Here is a 6157-nt window from a genome sequence, read left to right as displayed (position 1 = left end):
ATATGGATAAATATAAATATCTGTTGGGACATACAGGTGTCAAAGCGATTTGGGAATCATGTATTTAGGAGGTTAAATCTCTTATGGATTTAGGTCTAAAAGCTCTGTCAATATTAGCAACAGCCTGGATGGCTCCTTATTTTGCCATAGTCTGTATCTGTGAGATGCTGAGGGCTGCTTATCCTGGCTTTGGTAGGGGCTGTGTATTCTGGGCATGCACCAGGACCAGACCTGCAATAATTTGACTCTAACTTCAGAATAGATTCTGTACTTACAGCTATATGATCCCTCTAATATGTCCATTCCTTTCTCTGTTCCCAGGGAAAGTCTGCAAGAAGATTAGAGATACAGATAATGGCAAAGCAATTTAAGTGAAAAGAGCAAAAGTGTAAGGACCTTTTCCCCAGAGGAACAGGGCTCAAGTTAGACAGCTACTGTCTTTCATTGCCTTGTGTGTACACTCAGCCTCCCCATTCTTTACCTCGTTCATATGAACATATCTCAAAGCACAGCCAGTATGCCATGGCATTTTAAAAATAGCCTATTTACCCAAAATGTCAGTGCCTGAATGGAATCCTGTGTCCGTTCTTAAAGACCCAGCAGACACAGGAGCACCTGCCAGCATGAGGCAACTTAAAGAATTGGCATTTTAACTTTACATCTTCCAAGAGTTTGCTAAATGCCATCACTCATTGGAATGGGCCTACTGACCTCTCTGGACCACTCACCTGAATAATGAGTAAAGTCTGCATGTCTTTTAGAAAAACCCAACAGCCCTGGACTTTACATACTCCTTTAATAATGTTTTACTAGGAAAGAGTAAAACCTTTCAGAATAACCAGAAATATCTCTACTCTCTCCCCATTCCCATTTTATCTCATTTTTCTTCATAAAGGCAGAATGTTTCCTTTCCTTGAAATTGTTCTCTTTAGAACTGTAGCACATTTCTTGGGAAATAAAAAAAATAAGGTTAGCTAAAGGAATAGCAATTTGTCTGTGGCGTTTCAGCAAATGTGGCAGTTTTCTCCTGTGCCACTGGTTTATTTCAGTTATGGGAATACAACCAACAAATACGTTTCTGAAATATGAGTGAAAAAGAAGCCCATAAAACAAAATCCATCTGTAAGCACAGAATCAATCAGCGTTGCTGTAGTCGAAAAGAAAGATTTTTCTCACAGTTGAAAAAAGTGTGTCAGATTATTAGAGATGCAGAAGTTAAGTGTGATAAAGGCAAAATCCAAGATCAATGGAAATATTTCTGTGGAAATTTAACACATAATATGAAAAAAACTTTGAATTAAAAGGATTAACCCTAGATGAAATTCAGGTACATACATGACACTCTCATGTTAATGAATGAGATCCTTTCAGCTGCTGTTGTGCTGAAGGGTGGTGACAGCTGAGTGAGCTATCACCTCTTGTGAACAACTGCAAATCATGTGGTGGTTTCATAGGTCCTCATAGGTCCAGAGATAGGATAGGTTATCTAGACCCATCCTATCTCTGAACAAAGACACCACCTCGTGTTCTTAGATAGTATAAGGCTGAGGATGGGTAGCCACTAAATGTCTCTGCCATTAACCTGGGATGTGATTTCATTGTAAAAGGGTATTTGCCTTACTTAAGGTGCTTTTCTTGAGTCTAAAACACTGAAGGTGTGAGATTCAGGTGCCTAAACACAGGTTTCTTCCACCATATGAGGTGCTCTGCTGTGTGATCTGGGATCTTCCCTACAGGTGACTGACCTATCTTTCTTCTCCCATTTCATCCTTCTTACCTGCAGTATCCTCTACTGGAGTGGCCACAAATCCTCTTTCAAAAAACACAGCACAGGTGACACCTAAGTGAAATTAATAAATACACAAGAAAAAAATGCTATAGCCACACTCAACATGGTTTAGCTACTGGGTTTTTTTTGTTCTCTCTTCCCTCTCTAAGTTGTCTAATTAATCTGCAATCTGTCACTACGTAAACATGATTATGATGATAATTACTATCAATTGTGTACTGGCTCTTTCTTGAGACATAATGTCTCAGTAACCTGAATTAGTTAAAAATTCTCAAAAAGGAAAGTTATTTTTATTGTGCAGCTTCAGTAGAGCTATTGAAGGTGGAAACAACTTCCCTTGGTTTTCCTGACCTTACTCTAACCTCCTTCTGAGGCCTTTAGGAATAAACAAAAAAGGACAAACTATTGACTTCATTGGGAAATGTCACCATTAACATTCAACTAGAATTTTTATAAGTAAGGACTAGGCTTTTCTCATGTTCTGCACTGCAATGATGATTTCACAAGACTGAGAATCTGAAAGTAGGGTGTCAAGACTATGGAGCCAAGGTCTTCTTGGCAGCACCAAACAATAAGGCAAGTGTCAATGGACAGAAACTGATGCACAGGAAGTTCCATCTGAGCATGAGGAGAAACTTTACTATTCATGTGATTGAACACTGGGAGAGGTTGTCCAGAGAGGGTGTGAAGTCTATCTCACTGGTGATATTCAAGAACAGTCTGGATGCAATTCCTTGCAATTTGTTCTAAGATGTGCTTGAGCAGGAGGCTGGGCCAGATGACCACTATGATCCATTCCAACCTTGCCCATTCTGTTTTTCTGTGACCAAACATTTGGAGTGTGCTGTTGGTGGACCAGTCTTCACAACTGGTCAATAAAGAACAGAATGTCATGAGCCTTATCTCTATTTCATCACAGCTTCTGAACAGGTCTGGATGTCTCTCATAGCAAGCTAATTATCCTACTGTTCAGGAAACAGATTTTTCCTCTGAAAGAACTCATCTCACACTGTTTTAATCAAATGTTTCCAAGTAGTGCCTTGATGTTCCACAAAAGGTTAAAAAATGGCAATCCCTTAAGGTGAAGCTACCTATTAATGCACCATGATGTAATAGCCAGAGCCATATCCTTGATCAGCTTTCTCACTTGGAAATCGAGATCATGTTCAAGCTGGGTGCAAATTGCTAAACAGAGTGTTGATGCTTATATTGAGTGCAAGGTAGCAAAGAATCTAGTCCAGTCTGCTTTAGGTAAAAGACACATAATAATAAAACTGAAAATTACTCTATATGTCTTGAAAACAAACAATTTTTGTTATATAATCAATGTTGCACTGAACACAGCATTGCCATCAACCATGGTAGCTGAATATTCTTAAAGTTTCGCTCACGTGGATAATTCTTCAACATTTTAACTCTTCTGTTAAAACTGATGGGATGGTTTAGCTGTGCAAAAGCTAGCAGGAACAGGCCTCTGGTCTTCATTTGGATTTTCTCCTGAGATAAAAATACAAGCAAAAACAAACAAACAAACAAACCTCATTAAAAAAACATTCATTCTTTTGGGTTTACACTTAGTACTGCTTGAAATTCCTTGGATTGTCTTGGTGAACAGCTTGATGCTTCCATAACTATATAATAACTTAACAAGTAAGTGAATCTAAAACTGATGTGATACATATATAAAGATGAAATAATTAATAGCTGTTAGGTCTTGCTTTTTTTTTTTCCTCCTTTCTTAAAAATCTCTTTATCTACTTTCTTTTGAAGCACATTCAATTGCTCCATTGGGCAATAAACACTGGAGAAATACAGTCAAGATGCATTCTGTGTTGAGAAAATTGCTTTTGCAATTTTGCAAAAATACAGAATCTAGTAAAGACTTACTAAAGTCAAGGTAAAATAATTTTGTAACAATGATTTTGATCTCTTTCAACAGGTGATTAGAGAGTAACGTGTTGTACCATCTGATAAATAATACTTGATCTCATGACCAAGTTAATGTTTTGACCCACCAAAATCTGTTACAAAGTGGTGGCAGCAGTTGTGCCAACAATTCCTCTCTGACTCCAAAGTATAAAGGTTAATCACAGGAAAACCTCATGGTCATTGTTAATAGCAGATTACTCTTTTCTTTGCAAGGAGTACATGAAAAGTTTTCTCAGTGATGGCAGAACTGTACATCTCAGTGTAGAGATGTCTTGGTACAGTCGTTGTTTGTGAGCTGCCTCCCCTTGGGCTGTCACCCAATTCTACATACTTAATTTCAGCAAGACCTCCACACATTAGCCACTGTTGACAATAGAGCAGCATGCATGTTTTTTGGTCTGGGTGCCATTCAAAATTCTCCATCAACGTCAAGACCCATTTTGGCTGACACCTATAGGGAAAATATGGAAATGCCTCAGTGTTAAGAGGCCAACTTCCTACACGGACACTTTTCATTACTAAGCTTTCAGTTTCTAAGGCTTCCCATAACTTGTTCACTGTCTTTTCATTTCCTATGGCACTTTTCTCCCCCTCCTTTACATTCCTGGGCACAGACTGGTTTTGGTTACCTCTCCAGCTAAATGAAATTCTGCAGCACACGAGTTCCCTGCCCTAGGCCAGCATAGACCTTTCTCATTGCCATCTTCATGTTCAATGTTACCTTCAACTCCTGGGCAAGCTCAGTCCTTTGGGTACATCTTTAGGGGCACTTAAAATCCAGAGTCAATAACACACATTCACACTCACAGCCAGTAGCGTGGAAAAATGAATTTGCTGGCTATGTTGTTTAAAGCCAGCTAGTCTTCCCAGACTTCAGACAGCCTGTTGACTTGCCTGGCTCAAATTATGAAGGCTACCTCTCTTTTCTTGCTGGTCACACAGCCAGCAGAGGAGTCCAACCCCTGCTTGCAGTAACCTTCTCAAAGCAACTTCTGCATGTCAGCAAGAAATCAAAAATTGCATGTAGTTGGATTACCACAGTCTTCACATTTCATGCCCCTTTAGGCTAATATTCTGAAGGAAGGTGCACATGGACACCAACCTTCCATGTCATGTCTGCTGCAGCAGATTCTGTGCTGCACCCCAGGTCTTGGCCAGAGCATCCTTGTGCAGCTCAAAAGGCAGTATAGACACATCCAGACCACACAGGCTGCTGCAGGCAGGCGTCTTCTCCTTTCCTGTGTGGTTGCTTATCCTGAAGCAAAATCCTGCCCTGTCTTTTCTCAGTGGGTTCACTTGTGAAAAATGTTAAGCAGAAGATTTAGACTCTGGAGTTTGAATTTGGCTTTCTGAAATCCTTACTTTAAATCTTGTTGCACCTCTGGAGGTGCTGAGCACCCAGGAGATCCAGCCATGTTCTTTCTTATACCCACCTAGTAGCACAGGGTATTATTACTTCTTTGATACTGTGGGCTTATATAGAGAAGGAGGAAAGCCTCAAGCATAAATTATATTTAAAAATTACAGCATATTCAATTATGTTTCTGAAGATGTATCATTATTTTCTAAATGCTCTTATTAACCAATCTTTCTATGCCTTTTGTTCCTCTGTGGACTCATGTCTGGCAAAAACAACAACCCTACATGTGAATTCTTTGAGCTAAAATATAAACTCATAGATAAGTGCATAGCAACATGGTGAATTTAAACCAAATCTTTGCAAAAATGCCTAGAGCATGCACAGGCAGTGTTGGGGGAATTAACTGAAAACAAAAGGAAGAAACTGATTCGGCAGTATGTTGTTACACTTGTCTCAAGTTCATACATGCTTTACTAGTGTAAACTACACTAATTCCATTTTTTTACTATTTTTAGGTAAAAATCTACTCCAAATATTTTGGCTGCAGTGTATGGTCTCTTAATATAAGGAGCAACTTTGCACTATTTTACCTAGGACAGAGTAAGAAATAAAAGAGGACATTTCCTACAATGCCCTATTTATGTAGCTAGGATAATCTCAAGTCTTCTCAGGCTTTCAAGGTTTTCAGATACCAAGTAGAATGTATTTAGATTTGTACATATTCAGAAATCAAAACCCCCTCAAGAACTAATGGCTTAATTTATATTTCATAGAATAAGAAATGTTAGAGTGGGATTTTCTGAGCTGAGTAAACCTTTATCAGCTGTTCTTATGCTTTTGGCATTCTTTGTTCTCATCTCTCTCCCTCAGGGATACAATAAAAATAGCTAACGTTCATTTTCTTCCCCAGTTTTTGCATGCACTGCTTCTGTTCGACTTATTATCTGACAAGCCAGCTTCCATGGTAGCCAGCACAGGATTTTGATTCCTGCTACCTCTTTTTCTGGAGGTTGCTGATTATACATTTCCCTTGCTGTAGGTGTCATCAGATGGCCTTGTGCCACCACTGGTTGTGTCCT

Source organism: Sturnus vulgaris, chromosome 2 (assembly GCF_052056855.1).
Source record: "Sturnus vulgaris isolate bStuVul1 chromosome 2, bStuVul1.hap1, whole genome shotgun sequence".
Taxonomy (NCBI): Eukaryota; Metazoa; Chordata; class Aves; order Passeriformes; family Sturnidae; genus Sturnus; species Sturnus vulgaris.
This window is presented reverse-complemented; position numbering follows the sequence as displayed.